The sequence below is a fragment of the Diorhabda sublineata genome, chromosome 10 (genome assembly GCF_026230105.1).
Source record: "Diorhabda sublineata isolate icDioSubl1.1 chromosome 10, icDioSubl1.1, whole genome shotgun sequence".
Lineage (NCBI taxonomy): Eukaryota > Metazoa > Arthropoda > Insecta > Coleoptera > Chrysomelidae > Diorhabda > Diorhabda sublineata.
In genome coordinates this window covers 2,738,366-2,753,290 of record NC_079483.1, presented here as the reverse complement: position 1 = coordinate 2,753,290, position 14,925 = coordinate 2,738,366, and the positions used below count along the sequence as shown (strand labels likewise).

General features: G+C 33.4%; 1 protein-coding gene across 1 annotated transcript in view; it reads left to right on the top strand.

The window, feature by feature from the left end:
• LOC130449291 (protein sickie) overlaps positions 1–14,925 on the top strand; it is a 564,400-nt gene that overhangs the window by 436,285 nt on the left and 113,190 nt on the right. The window lies entirely within an intron of this gene.

Sequence of the window (14,925 nt, the reverse complement as noted above, 5' to 3'; positions counted from 1 at the left end):
TAGGGTTATTAAGTACGATGTGAAAAACACATTTTAGTCGTCTGCCCAGTTTTTCAAAATTTGGTGCAATCATAACTGAGAAAATTAATTTTTAAGATGTGAAATTTTGATAATGCCTCCATCACAAAACTTGAATGAAAATGATAATGTCGCATTATATTTAGAATGTATTTTAAATACACTTAACAGTCAAATTAAAAGTTTAAAATAACCACCATTCACTTCTTGACAATACCGGAGGCGATTCTGGAGTTCTTGTACAACATTTTGTATGAACTCATGAGAAGTAATTGAGAGGAGTCAAATCGGGGATCTAAGCTGCCATTCTATTATTCCACGTCTTCCAATTCACCTATTGGAAAAAACCTCGTTTAAATAATATCTAACTGTACGTGCAAAATGCTGGGAAGCTCCATCTTGTTGGTAGTAAATAGATCTATCTGTCTCAATTGGATTCCTCAAAAAAATAAGGACCAATAATTTCATTGTTAAGCCCAAACATTCACGTTTTTAGGATATTGAGTGAGAGTCTCACACATCCAGTGAGGATTTTATCTGTTGCAATATCTACATTTCTGTTTGTTAACTGTTCTGTTTAAATGAAACGTCGCTTAATCAGAAAAAACTATTTTGTTTATGAACTTCAAATCTGCGTTTAATCTGTCCATCATCAATACACAAAATTCTTGTATTCTGTCAGGATCATCTTCATTTAACTTCTAAACCAACTGAACTTTAATCTTTATGCAAAACTCTCAAAACAGATGATTTACATTCATCATTCTCCTCAAAAAGTACCTCTAATTTTTTTAATGAGTAAATTGAACGTTTCTACCAGGTTTTTCAATATTTTTCACATGTCCAATTTCACGAAACCTTTTTTTAATTTTGCTGTAGACTGCGAAACGTGTTGACCAGGGTATTTATTATTAAAACTTTGACAAACCTCCTATTGAGTTCTTATTTTATTACCACAACTAATCTTAGTTATAACGTCAATTATTTGAGTCTCGGACAAATGCGTCATAATTGAATTTAATACTCGCACAAATATTAGACTGACTTCTTTTAGTAACTTTAAATACCTACATGACTAATAATTTAGTATCTTCAAAGATTTTTTCCTGATGTTTAGCAGAATAGATAGGAATATTGATGATTCAAAAGTTAGAATAACAGAAGAAATTAACAAAATAAATTGATGTCATACAAAATGTTGTACTAGAATTCCAAAATCTTCTTGGTTATTGTCAAGAAGTGAATGGTGGATCATTTTGATTATTATCTTCATTCTACGTAAAGTTTTTTCATAGAGACATTATCAAAATTTTACATCTTAACAATCAATTTACATGGTTATGATTGCACCAAATTTAAAAATTTTCATATTACTAAACAGAGGACTAAAATTCCTTTCCAACAATGTATCACACGACCCCCTTTCTTATTTAAAATTTTCGAGTTGGTGCTTATAATTCAGAAGGGGTGCTAGAGGGGGGATAATACGGATCAAATAAATATAAGTTAATTGCATTTCTATAGCTTGCTTCGCCACATTTCGCGCGGGAGCACTACTAATCAAGAAAAATATTTTTAAATATTACTGGGTATTTATAGCTTTTAGTGAAACTGGGCAATTCTTAACAAATCCTTCTATCAAATACATAAAGAGGTCGTTTATTTAACAGATTTATTTAACCAGAAAAGGAAATTTTCTTCAAAAGCATAAACCGATTAGGAAATATAAAGAAACTGTTTGAATTATAATAAATCCTTCTTTCTATTCTTTGTCGTGTCTGACTGAAATTGAAATTCTATTGACCGTGATAGATATAATGTGCTAACAGCCTCTTACAATATCCTGTTTGCTTTTAGACCACGCTTTATATTGCACTGAAGAAGTATGCACAGCAAAGATTATTGATTTGATTACAAGATATGTAGGGTTTCTATCAGCAACTTCGTACATAATTATTTTTAACTTTTGACGATGTACTTTCGAAATAAACTGAAATGATGGTAACTGTGGTGTTACTAAAAGTATTTTTTAAGGCGGAGAATTCACCGTCTCATCACCTCAATAAAGTATATCGTTTAGTACAAGAAGCAAAGTATAAAAATTGAAACACACTTTCTTTAAATTGTTTACCGAAAAAGTGTGTAGAAGTGGCGGAAAACAAAAAAAAAATAAGTTTAAAATAAGAAAATGTATTTTTTATTATAAGTTATTTATATAAAAATAAATACTTGAAAGATATTAATCTTGTAGAATGAAAGATGATTAAATTTCCTACAAAAATGATCTTTTCACATTTTGTGTACAAGTAGTAGTTTTTTCACAAAACGCGATTGAAAGATTGTCTTCTTATTGTAATGTTTCTCTAATTTCTTAATTTATTTAAACTGTTGTTCAACTGTGGGGTGAATTTATACACTGTCTTTTATTTACTTAATTTATTAAAACACTCGACTTAACTAACTTATATAATAATTAACTCATCACTATTTGTATAATTACGTAAATACACAATACTACTTTTCTGAGTGATTCACCTCAAATTCACTGTTTACTATTCCACTTTGTTTCGTACACTACGACTTAATATAAACTAACTCTCGCTGTTAATTAAGCTCGAATATATATCAGAGTGGACATTTCTAGAACTCTAGAAAGTAAACTAAAAAACAAATAAATAAAGTGGACTTTCTAGATACTATATTTAAAAAAAAATAACAAACAACCCGCCGCTCTTTATAAAAAACATACATCATAGTTAATATTAAAGACAAACGACAAACGATTGGGCGTATTCGCCGATTATTAGAATTCCATTATAATCGAACAAGACCGGCTTCACGGCCCATGTCGTGGAAGGAGGAGGAAGGTAGGAGACTGAAAAAAGAGTGCAAGGGACGGTCCAAGAATTGCGTACATCTTGTGTCCCGTTATTCTTGTGAGATAATCTCTACATGGAATAGAAATATAAATTCATGTACCTTCGGAATAGAAAACTTTTGATTTGCGCAACAAAGATATATTGTTGGATATGTTAAGTTTTTAGAAATCCTATCTGTATTCCAATTACTTTCTTAACCCCTAAAATACTTATTATTTTCAACTTTCACTATGAAACTCTGGGACTGATCGGTTTCAAAAAGGAAATAAGTGAAAATCATTTTTTTTTAAATCTCTGGTAAATAAGATTCTCAATCTGTTGGAAGCGTCCCGAAGAATGATCAATATACTTGCCATTAGAAGTCGTAAAGATCACTTGATAAATTTTAATAAGGCACTTGGTAAACCATAAGAAGGTCCCTTCGAGGACCTATTAGACCTTGACATCATTATATTATCAATAAATTATTAGCAAGCTATTCTACTCATCTTCGATGGTCCTGACTGTTGCTCATAATCTAATAAAACGTCGAATGTTTGTTATTTTCATAATGTTGGTACAGATTTCTCCAGAACAATGGAGGCACACTGCAGAGCATATGAGGACTGATTTCCTACAACCGCACATGCTTCCTCAATTTTATTTACATCTGCAGAAAATTCATTTTGTAAGATCAGGGAGAGCTGGAGGCTACGAAGTTTCGATTGGCATACAAATGTTTCCATGCTTTTCCTATCCCAATCTTCAAATCTTCAGGATTATAGTATTTTCCAAGCTTTGATTAGACCTGTTGATACACTCGGAGACTACGAAAATGGGCATAGAATGTGTTGGAAGAAGCGATGATAAACTGAATGAATTTTTTAGTATTTTCTTGGATAATTGATGGTATCCTATAGTGTCTAGAGAATCGTTCTTGGTGCCACGGTATAAAGCAACGAAATTACTTCACTAACGAAACTGGAAAAAGGTGGATCTTCTTTCTCATTCCGGAATAGTCTTTTACCACCAGATGTTCTTCCAGAATTTTTATGAATTTTAGTCTACTCATATTATACGCGATGGATGTTGTGTTACATCCTCAAAAAACAGTAAATTTTCCGCTATGAAATCTCCGTGCATAAACGCTGAGGAGCTGGACTGGACAGATGTACGCCCTTTTGAAGGTTTTAAAAAGAAAATATTTGACTTTTTCCTTCCTAATGTCGTGAGCAACGCAAGGTTGTCTATATCCTCTCCAACGATAGTCACGGAATCATAGGATTGGGATGCAGCAGGTGCAGTAAAAACGATAATTGTATCTGCATCTGATTCAGCCTGGTCAACCCAAAATAATATTTTTTTAATTCTGTAGTAAGGAAATTAGTCAGTAGTAAATGAGTGAAATTGTAGAGATTGAAAACAAATTTACGAAAATAGATTTACAATAAAAAAAATAAAAGTAAGGTAAACATATTGTTTTGACCGGGTTGTCATGAGCATTGGCGAAGCCAGTCAACTTTGGAGCGCTGTAACAACGTTTTAAATGAAAAATTCTGGAAAAACATCTGGTAGTAAAGGGCTATTCCGGAAACGAGAAAGAAGATCTACCTTTTTTCAGTCTCGTTGGAGAACGTTTTGCTTTATACGGTGGCACTTAGGACAATTCTCTAGACACTATGAGATACAAATGATTCTAAAAGTATTAAAAAATTCATTCAGTTTATCATCATTTCCACCAACACAGCTCATTTTCACAGTCTCCGAGTTTATCACCAGGTCCAATCATGGCTTGGAAAATTCTGTAATCCTGAAGATTGGGGCTGGAAAAAGCATGGAAACATTTGTCCCCCAATCCAAAATTTGAAGCCATCCAGCACCCGCCGATCTTATGAAATTAATTTTCTGCAGATGTAAAGGAAATTGTAGAAGCATATGTGGTTGAAGAAAATCAGGCCTCAAATTCACCGCAGTGTGCCTCCATTATTCTGGAGAAACCTGTACCAACATTATGGAAATAACAAAATTAATGGAAGAAAGTCACACAGACATAATTGTAGGTGATGCGATTTGCTACAAAATTTGTATTTACAAATTTTTTGTAAGATTGATAGTTTCAGAGATATCGCGAAAAACGTGTTTTCACCTCTTTTTTCAAGTTGGCGGCCGGGGGCAAGGGCGGTAACCCCACAAACTTGAGGTTAAGCTTATATTGACCGGTTGCGATAAATCGGTTGCATTTTTCTACTCGTACAAGTCATTTTTTTAACAACTTATTCATTATAGGAAGAAGACTTAGCGGTCTATATGGTTAGGTAATAATAAATCATGTTCTCTATTAAGTTTTCATTTACATAAATATAACTGTAACAAGAATAAAATTCTCATTCTTTCATGATTGTTATTTTATAAATTAACTTATCAACAAGGCATCGTCACATCATTTTTCCACATCTTTGAATAATTCTCTCATGTATATCCTTCGGAATGTTGACAAGTACGTAAATAAAATCTCAAATATTCATTGTTAACAATTCCTTTTTAACAACTATGGATGGTCCTTCTGTTTCCCAGTAACAAGAATCAATTAAGCCACCAACTATAAAACTCTTAAATCAACCAATACCTCTAAGTACGGTTTATTACCTCAACATCTCTTCCTGTATAATTTTCAAATACATGTGACAGAAAGAGACGGGGAAAAAGAATAAGCAAGCCGCCTGACGAGCAGTTATTCGCGACGAGTTTTTACTAGCTGATTGGAATTTTTCAAAAGATACAATTGTGGTAGTGGTACCCGCGCATCCGTCGTTTTCCGCTACTGGTTCTTGCCTTAAAGAGAACTAATAACTTGTAGCATTCATTCAAGAAAACTATTAGTTATGTTTGACTAGTAGAACAACAAAAAGATACTATGAAAAAACGTTTGTTTATACAGTATGCTTAAGTCGGAAGTGGTTTAAAAAGCAGGCTTCGGTTTACGTCCAACAGATAGTAAGTAGGATACGAACTTTATAACAAAATCAGTATGATGAATGGACCTGGAAATTTCTACCGATTTAGCTAAATGTAATTGATATTGGTGTTAGGGCTTCACGTGAGCGCGACACTTGTCTCGTCTGCGTTTTTTGAGAATGGCTTATGCCGCCTTTACACTTTTAGGCATTGGACAACGGGTGACGGACAGCAGGCGAGATGCTATAGCTATTGGTCCCCAAACTTTTTTGTTTCATAGACCACTTTAACATTTTGCTGGACCCTCTATATTAACAACAATTTCCAAATCTCGAACAAAACTGAAGATTAGATCTATCTATAAAAATTTGCGTTATGGCTGGGTTTCAATGACGAATTTTCAGTTTTCGAAGAAAGTCAGAATTGATTTCTTGCTAGGGTTAATTATTTGATAATAAAATCAACCAATTGATATTGATCGAAGAAATCAAACCAACATTTTAATTCTTCACTGTCGAAACAAAATAAATTTTCATTGGCACCCGCTTACGATTTTGGATCCCCATTCTTAGTCACGCCCAACGTAGACCCCCGTCGAGTATCCCGTGAACCCCTGGTGGTCGACCTTGACCACTTTGGGAATCACGGCTATAGACGATAGCCACTGCCTGCACAAATATTTATTAATTAAGACTAGTGTTTATGAAGATGTCGTTTAGAACGCGTTGTGTAATTTAATATTAAATTGGGAAGGAGAAAGAAAAGTAGAAGAAAAACAAAGTATAATGTCCATCGTATTAACAAAGTAAGTCATGAATATGACGAATATCATCATCGAGATATCAAAAACCGCCCTAGAAGGTTTTTTCGAATTTATGAGGGTGTCTGTTGGGAAATTTTATTTGATTTTATCAATACTCGAAAGAAATGTAAAACGAAAAAGGACCTGCAAAATATGAATTGAGCAATCTAAGGAATTTCCAAAATCAGATGATGTCAATTTACAAATGGCCGCTGTATAGTAAACAACTACTTGATCCGTAATATTTTGCGTTGTATTGTGAAGTTATTTATTGGATTTTAGAGAATATTATTCCCAGTTTTATTTCGTAATGGCTACAACATTTCATGGAGAAATGACTTTATTGGTTTTTTTTATTATGCAGATATGTGTCCCTTGAAATATTACAACGGTTCTAGAACCAAATACCACGCATTATTACCAGTGCTCCAGGTCACGTCCCAAACCTAAAAGTTCAAAGCTGCTTGATGTAGCTCTGATATCTTGAAGATATTACAGAATGTGTTGAACCTCGTCAATGAATATTTGGCTATGTGAACAACAAAGAATTGATGATTCTGAGTAATGCTTGAATCTGTTCAATCTTAATAAAAGCGTTGATACGAGAATAGTCCCAGAAGTACCAGGCCTGACCTAGAGATGGCGGTAGCTGCTTGAAAAATACCACTGTATAAGAAATTACACAATCTATACAGCATATATTTCAAGTTTGAAGACGCCACGTTGTTTTGTATTTGTTTGGTAGCCATCAATATTGAACGTTTTCACTGAATTTGTATACATGGAAAAAATTAGTAGGACCCCCGCTATCAAAGAATTAATTCAAATCTTGTTGACAGCATTCATAATGTATAGGGCTCTTATTCACGCAGTTAATGACCAGTATTTCATACAATTGCCGCTCCTAGTAAGCTATGAAACGCAGATGACCACCGACCATATTTGGTGTAACATCATTTTTAATAGGAAAAAATTTTGTCTACGGAACAGATTTGTCACTAAAACATCGTTCAACGACCTGAAAAATTGCTTCTACTGTGGTATCAGTATTAAAATATGTAATCCAAAGTAGTAAAAATTTACCTGAAAATCATTATCTTGCACAAACTTCTTCATGCTTATAGCATTATTAAGTTTTCTGAAAATCCCACAATGATATTCCCTATTTTAATATTAGTCTCTCTAGGTACTTATACATGATATTCCCTATTTGAATATTAGTCTCTCCTGGTACTTATACATGATAATCCCTATTTGAATATTAGTCTCTCCCGGTACTTATACAGAATCTTGAAAGTTCCAAATCAGTTTTGGTTTATATCGTTTCAAAGGAAATAGATTTTGACCCCAATGGATTGATCTTTGGAAATCGCTGCTCTAGGTGTTAAGCAAATCGCCTCATAGTAGTTCGAAATCTGTAATTTTCTAGATATTACATTATAATTGTTCTCATTTGTAGAATTGGAATGTTCATAATATTTTTTGTACCTTTATGAGTTGAATCAAATTATGAGATCCTTTAGGTTACAATCAGTGAAACAGTAACCTCAGTAACATTTATAGCATTAACGGTAAACATTAGGGTGGTTCACACTCCGTCAAAAAATCGTCTTTGTCGTCATCACAATCACATTTTTGGGCCAGTTTATCTTCAAAAAACGACAAATGTGTTTCAGAAAATACTTTTCTTATAGATTTTTCTAAAAATAGTCTCAGTGTGGAAATCCTTAAACCAGAACTGACCACAAGGCCATTTAGAATATCCTCATTAGTCGCTTTTGGGCCAATTGTTTTGGCTTAGAACTCTCAAAAATAACGGATAACTTTATCAAGAACTTCTTCATCCTCTTCCGAAAATTACCCAACTAGAAGAATAAAACAAATGAGGAAAATGTAAACAAATTATGGTGTGTTTTGTAGGACGTGAATGGGATATCAATTTAAAGTAACGTATTTCTCTAATGTCTCATTTCTTTGAGAAATTTCGAGGATTTTGACGCGCAATGATATATTGCAAATCTCTTATAAAAGTTACTCTAAACACCTTTGTTTAATATGAAGTTCTAATTGTTTATTATAATAAAACCGTCACTACCATTTTTTTCTCAGTATGAATTCATTTGTACTAATTAGACGTCAACTGATTGTTTCAAATTATATCTCAATAATAACCACATATATCACTATAAGGTCAATTTTCAGTCCTATTCTTCACAAACGTTCCTTTATTTCTTTATTCCTGAGAGGTTAAAAGGTGGTCGGGGATTGAAATATTAATTGTTCACAAATATCTGGATTCTGGGCCGTTTGAACCAATGTACTCCTCTCGGCTCAAATGAGGACTAATTATTTTAGTTAGAAGAAATAACTCATTATCCGCAATCTTTCATTCTTAAGGTTCACACCAGCCCGTTTGAGAACGCAGCTATTGATTAAAGTACGACGGCGGTTCAAATATGCTCGAGACAAACGCTCAGAAACATTTATTTATTATCGAAAATATTTACAAAAATTCACAGTTTTCCCCTCACTAGTTATATATTTTTGCTTCTTGATACCGTCGTTGGTCTTGAATTGTTGATCTCCGATAGCTTCTTTGAGTAATGCCATCATGCGGTAGTGGCAGGGTTATAAGTCCAGACTATAGGAGGGATATTCTAGGATCTTCTACCCCAGTTCTGATATTGTATCGAACGTAAGACTAGGTATGAGGGCGCGCGTTATCCTGGAGAATCATATTTCGACCTGGAATGCTGCTGAGTTTCTAGCGATAGGCAGATTTTACTTGTGCGTTCAGAAGGTTAGAGTAGTAAGCATCGTTTTGGAACATTGTGTGCGCAGGAAGTCAACCTACAGTACTCATCATCAGTCCCAGAATGCAGTACACATAAACTTTTAGACGACATATTGCTTTCGGTATTAGTTTCATCTTCAGTGAAAATTCACTTTGCCTCGTATTGTGTCAGCAAGTGGCGTCAAACATTTCACCGTATGAATCTTTGAAAGAAGCTCACCAGTTTGGGAACCCATCGCGCCGTTATTTTGCGGTATTGAGGGTGTTTGTGGATGGTTGAATCTACACTACCAATACTTTTGCCGAGTTCAGTGGAAATTTTTCGAATATTCATTCTAGGATCCTCCAAAAAGAGCTGTTCTACACAGGGAATGTTGTCTGGTATGATTCTGGTTCACCGTCGACGATAATGCGGCTCAGTCACGACGATTTCACCATCATGATCGAACGCTTTGGTCCTTTTAAATACAGCAGACCTTCTCAGGCACTCACTACCGCATTGATTTCGTAAACGCCATGTTTTTAATGCCTTCTCACAGTAAAAAACGAATGACAATACGTTGCGCAACGACGGTCGGTACTTGACGTTCACTGATGGTTGTAGGACGAGCTTAAAAAGTGTTTTCGCGAAGAAAATTATGTCATACTATTATTAATAGACCCAGCTAATACATAATCAAGCCGCGACCCTCAAAACATACAGGCGCGCATGTACAGCGTTTGTCTTGATTATGTTTGAACCGCCCTCGTATGTTGGAATAATTGATTATTTAATTAACAAGTAGAGACTTTTAATTCCTTTTCTTAGAGTAGTAGTAATTACACATAATGTTAATAACTTTCTCTATATAATATTCATGGAGATCTCTTATTTTCACATTCAGTTTCACATAACAAATGATTTTGTAAAAGCAAGATAATTAGGATAACAGTTGATAGGAAATGGGTATAGTTGGTATTGATGTTGATCGTATTATTGGAATGTGGGAGGATTATCCGAGTGTATTATCCTTTTTAAGGTTTGTACAAATGAGGGCGTTTGTTAAATAATGCAAATACATGCGATTGGGGTCATGGAGTCACATCTTGCTATGGACATTATTTAACGATTTATTTCATGCTGTATATGTACCGGGTGTCCCAATAAGAATGGCTCTTGGCTATATCTCGGGAACCGTTTATAGTACAGCTTCGGGAAAAAAATTTATAAAAAAAGTGATCTCGAGAAAAACCTGGAAATTATTTACAGAATCATAGGTTCACCTCCAGAGGGCGTATTTAAATACCAAAAATTATAAAATGAATAATTTACAAATTTGTGAAGTGGGAACTTTATTATGAAAAAACGCCTGTAAGTCCAGTTCTACTTAACCTATCTATGCACATATTAGTCTTTTTGAAGAGAGCTCCTTTATATGTAAGTTGTAATTTCGAAACAACCTAATGAGTAAAGTACACAATATAGGGCGCTTTTTATTTATTTTTTTAAATCTAGCTATTCTTGAAAAATGTTGAATGGAAACATGTAGTTTTAATTGAGCAATATAAAAGTAGACCAAATTAGCAACAGAATAGCGAAAACCGCATGTCGATATTTTTTTCGTTTTACGAGATATCCTAAGAAATGTGTAAATTTTAAGCATTTTCCTTTAAACATATAGTACTCCGGTTTGACTGAACGTATTTTAACATTTTTTGACTCCTCAAAATTGAATTTCCTTGTTCTATTAATAATAGTTCCAATTATTATGTCAATATTACTTATGCTGTCACCGGGAAACTGCGTTATGGAAGTTAAAATGGAAATATAACTTAAGGTACCTCGTTAGTGAAAACATAAATGTTCAAATTGTCGCCCATCATTTTCGATACAAGCGTTTTTATTTAAAGAGTATATTGAACAGCAGTCTCAATTTCTGCTTTCGAAATACTCTGAATGGCGTTTCGTATTATCTCGATCATGTTATCTCTAGTAGTGGGTCTAATTGCACAAACAAGGTCTTTAATCCGGCCCAAGAGATAGAAATCTAAGACAGTGACCTGGCTGGCCAAAAAAATAGGTCTCCACGTCCTATCCACCTATCAGGGTAAGCATTATCTAAAAATTCTCTAACTTGTCTAGAGAAATGCGCTGGACACCCATCGTGCTTAAACAACATAGACCTACGAGTTGCTAGTGATATATCTTCTAGAAGTGGTAATTCATTCCTCATAAAATTCAGGTAGCGTTCCCCGTTAATTGCGTTGTCATAAATAAAAGGTCCAATTAACTGACCATCTACAATACCACACCATACATTCACCGACCATCGCCCCTGATACTGAATTTCTTTTAACCAGCGTTGATTATTCTGTGATCAATAGTGCATATTATGCCGGTTAACCGTACCATACTAAATGTAGCTTCGTCTGACCACAAAATACGTGACAGTAATTGAGAGTCGTCATATACCATATGTAGTAACCAGTTGCAATAATCCAACCTTCTGTCATAATCACGATCAACCAATTGTTGATGCAGAACTATATGATATGGATGAAATCTAAAAGAAATATAATGTCCTATTAAATATTTTTCCGGAATGATAAATAAATTATTATGTTAACATATAACCATGCCCACAAATAATATTATTCGGGTATATTTTGTTTAAGAAACATATCTTTTTACATCATAATTCACCTGTGTCATGTCAAAATACGTTGAATGGTGGTTCTGCTTATTTCCAAGTTACTTATTGCTCTAATACTTAAATGCGGGTTAAATTGCACATATGCCAAAACATTTATTGTGTTTTCCTCTGAACGACCTCTGCCGCGTCTTCTAAATATAGGAAAATTTACATTTCCTGTCGTTCTTAAACGGTGTATGAGTCGACGAAAAACTCTGCTACCGGGATGACGTCTTTGGGGATATTGTATAGCATATTCCCTAGTCGCATCAGTTGCATTTCTTATACATTCAAAGTAAATGCCTATCATATCAAATACTTCTTCGTTTGTAAGAATCATCTTAGATATAACGTTTAAGAAAATTTTATATCGAATTTAATGCACAAAAATCACAATGACACGTAAATGAACAAATTACTAGGTTTATTAATTTGATACAAGACATATCTTTTTGTTTTTTTTTTTTTTTTTCATGCCCCACTACTTGTTATTATATATTTCCATTTTAACTTCCATAACGCAGTTTCCCGGTGACAGCATAAGTAATATTGACAATAATTGGAACTATTATTAATAGAACAAGGAAAGACAATTGGGAGAAGTCAAAAAATGTTAAATTCCGTTTAGTCAAACCGGAGTGATTTATGTGGAAAAGAAGAATGCTTAAAATTTACACATTTCTTAGGATATCTCGTAAAACAAAAAAGATATCGACATGTGGTTTTCGCTATTCTGTTGCTAATTTGGTCTACTTTTATATTTCTTAATTAAAACTGCATGTTTCCATTCAACATTTTTCAAGGATAGCTAGATTTAAAAAAATAAATAAATAGCGTCCTCTAGCGTATACGTTACTCATTAGGTTGTTTCGAAATTATAACTCTTTTAGGTATTTAATTACGCCCTCTAGCGGTGGACTTACAACTCTGTAACTCGAGGCCACTTTTGTTATAAATTTTTTTTCCCGAAGCTGTACTATAAACGGTTCCCTAGATATGGCCGAGAGCCATTCTTATTAGGACATAAATTAAATTCGTAAAATATATATTTAATCAAATTCAGTAATCAGACTATTTTTTCAAATTTATGAAATACTAGTTTGAACTTTATTTACAGAAAAATAAGAATAATCATTAGGATTTCATTATTTTTTTTTATAGTAAAGTTGATGGTTTAGGTAATATGCTCTAAGCTCCAACAGTCGGTCTAGATCTTGCTGTAGAAGAAGTAGCAACTGGGAAAGCAGTTAACACATGTTATAGGTATTCAATTATTTATTTACGTTAATATTATGGTAGTAGAGAAATGTTATAATAATTAGGAAAATTAGGAGAAAAACGGATCTGAAAGTGAAAGATAAGATACAAGCAGATAACAGAGAATTTAGTACAAAATAGAAAAGTGTTGAACAAAACTAAAAATATATAAAATAATAATCAAAACCATCATGACTTATGCTGCATTGATTACATCAAAGAAAGAGGCCTAGTCTAAGATCCCACCGCTCGATCTTGCAGGTATCTGTTTTTTAATGAAATTAATTTTAAAAGAATCTTGAGGATGTATGGAATGGATTAAGGATAGGTTGCCTTGTAAAAATTAGCCACAATTACCTGTTATTAATATACTAATATGACTTGCAGCTATATGTTTTTTCAGTCAATCTTACAGCATTTGAAAGAAAATGGTGTCACAAATCAAAATAAAAATGGTTATTAACTGCATTCACGGTTTTTTTTAAACAAATTTATGCAAAATTAAAGTTTTATATATATTGAAGATGAAAATCCATGATTGCCAGTTGCACAATGGCCGCAAATAGAGGTTGCCATGATTTTTGTGAATTCTCCATGTAAGTGGAAGCGCAAACGCATTGTTCCGTGCTGTTAACAATAGTATAAAGTTGTGCAACTGGCAACCATGGATTTTCATGTTCAATGTATATAAAACTTTAATTTTGCATAAAAAGTTTTAAAAAACGGTGAATGTAGTTTATTAACAATAATATACCTGTTTACACCGGGTAACCCTAATGCTGCGGCCGACTGAGAGCTGGCAACCATTTTTATTTTGATTTGTGACACCATTTTCTTTCAAATTCTGTAATATTGACTGAAAAAACATATAGCTGCAAGTCATATTAGTATATTAATGACATTAAAATTAATTACAGGTAATTGCGGTTTATTTTTACAAGGCAACCTATTCTTATCCATACATCCTCAAGATTCCTTTAAAATTAATTTCATCAAAAAGCAGATACCTGCAAGATCAAACGGTGGGATCTTAGACTATAAATGATGCTGAGTATACAAAAGAACAACTAAAGAAAATTCTGGTAGCAGAGAATGTGGTGAAGATAATAAAAAAGCAAAAATGTGATGACCGGAACATATAGGAAAAGTTAAAGTGGAAGGTTAGATAAGAGTTCATACAGAGTGTAACAGGAAGAGGAAGACCGAAGTTGAGACTGTTAGATGTGAAGTAAATGAATTTAGGAGGAATTAGGGTCATAAACTGGATATAGATTGCTATGGATAGGAAAAAAATGGAGAGGACTGCTGAACCATCAAGCTGAATTTGTGAAATTTCGTGGACTTATCTGAAAAAGGGCTTCGTAGAGCTAGAAAGAATGTTTAAGTTTCTGTGTGTATATATTTTGAAATTTGAAATATTTCCATATTTTAACGGTATTTTTCATTCTATAATATCCATATTTCTATACAGTGAATACATCTTTTTCGTTGTTTAAATGTTTTTGTATAATTAAAAAGATTGATGATGGTACCAATTGATGATGTACAAAAAATTACACGTGAAAATTA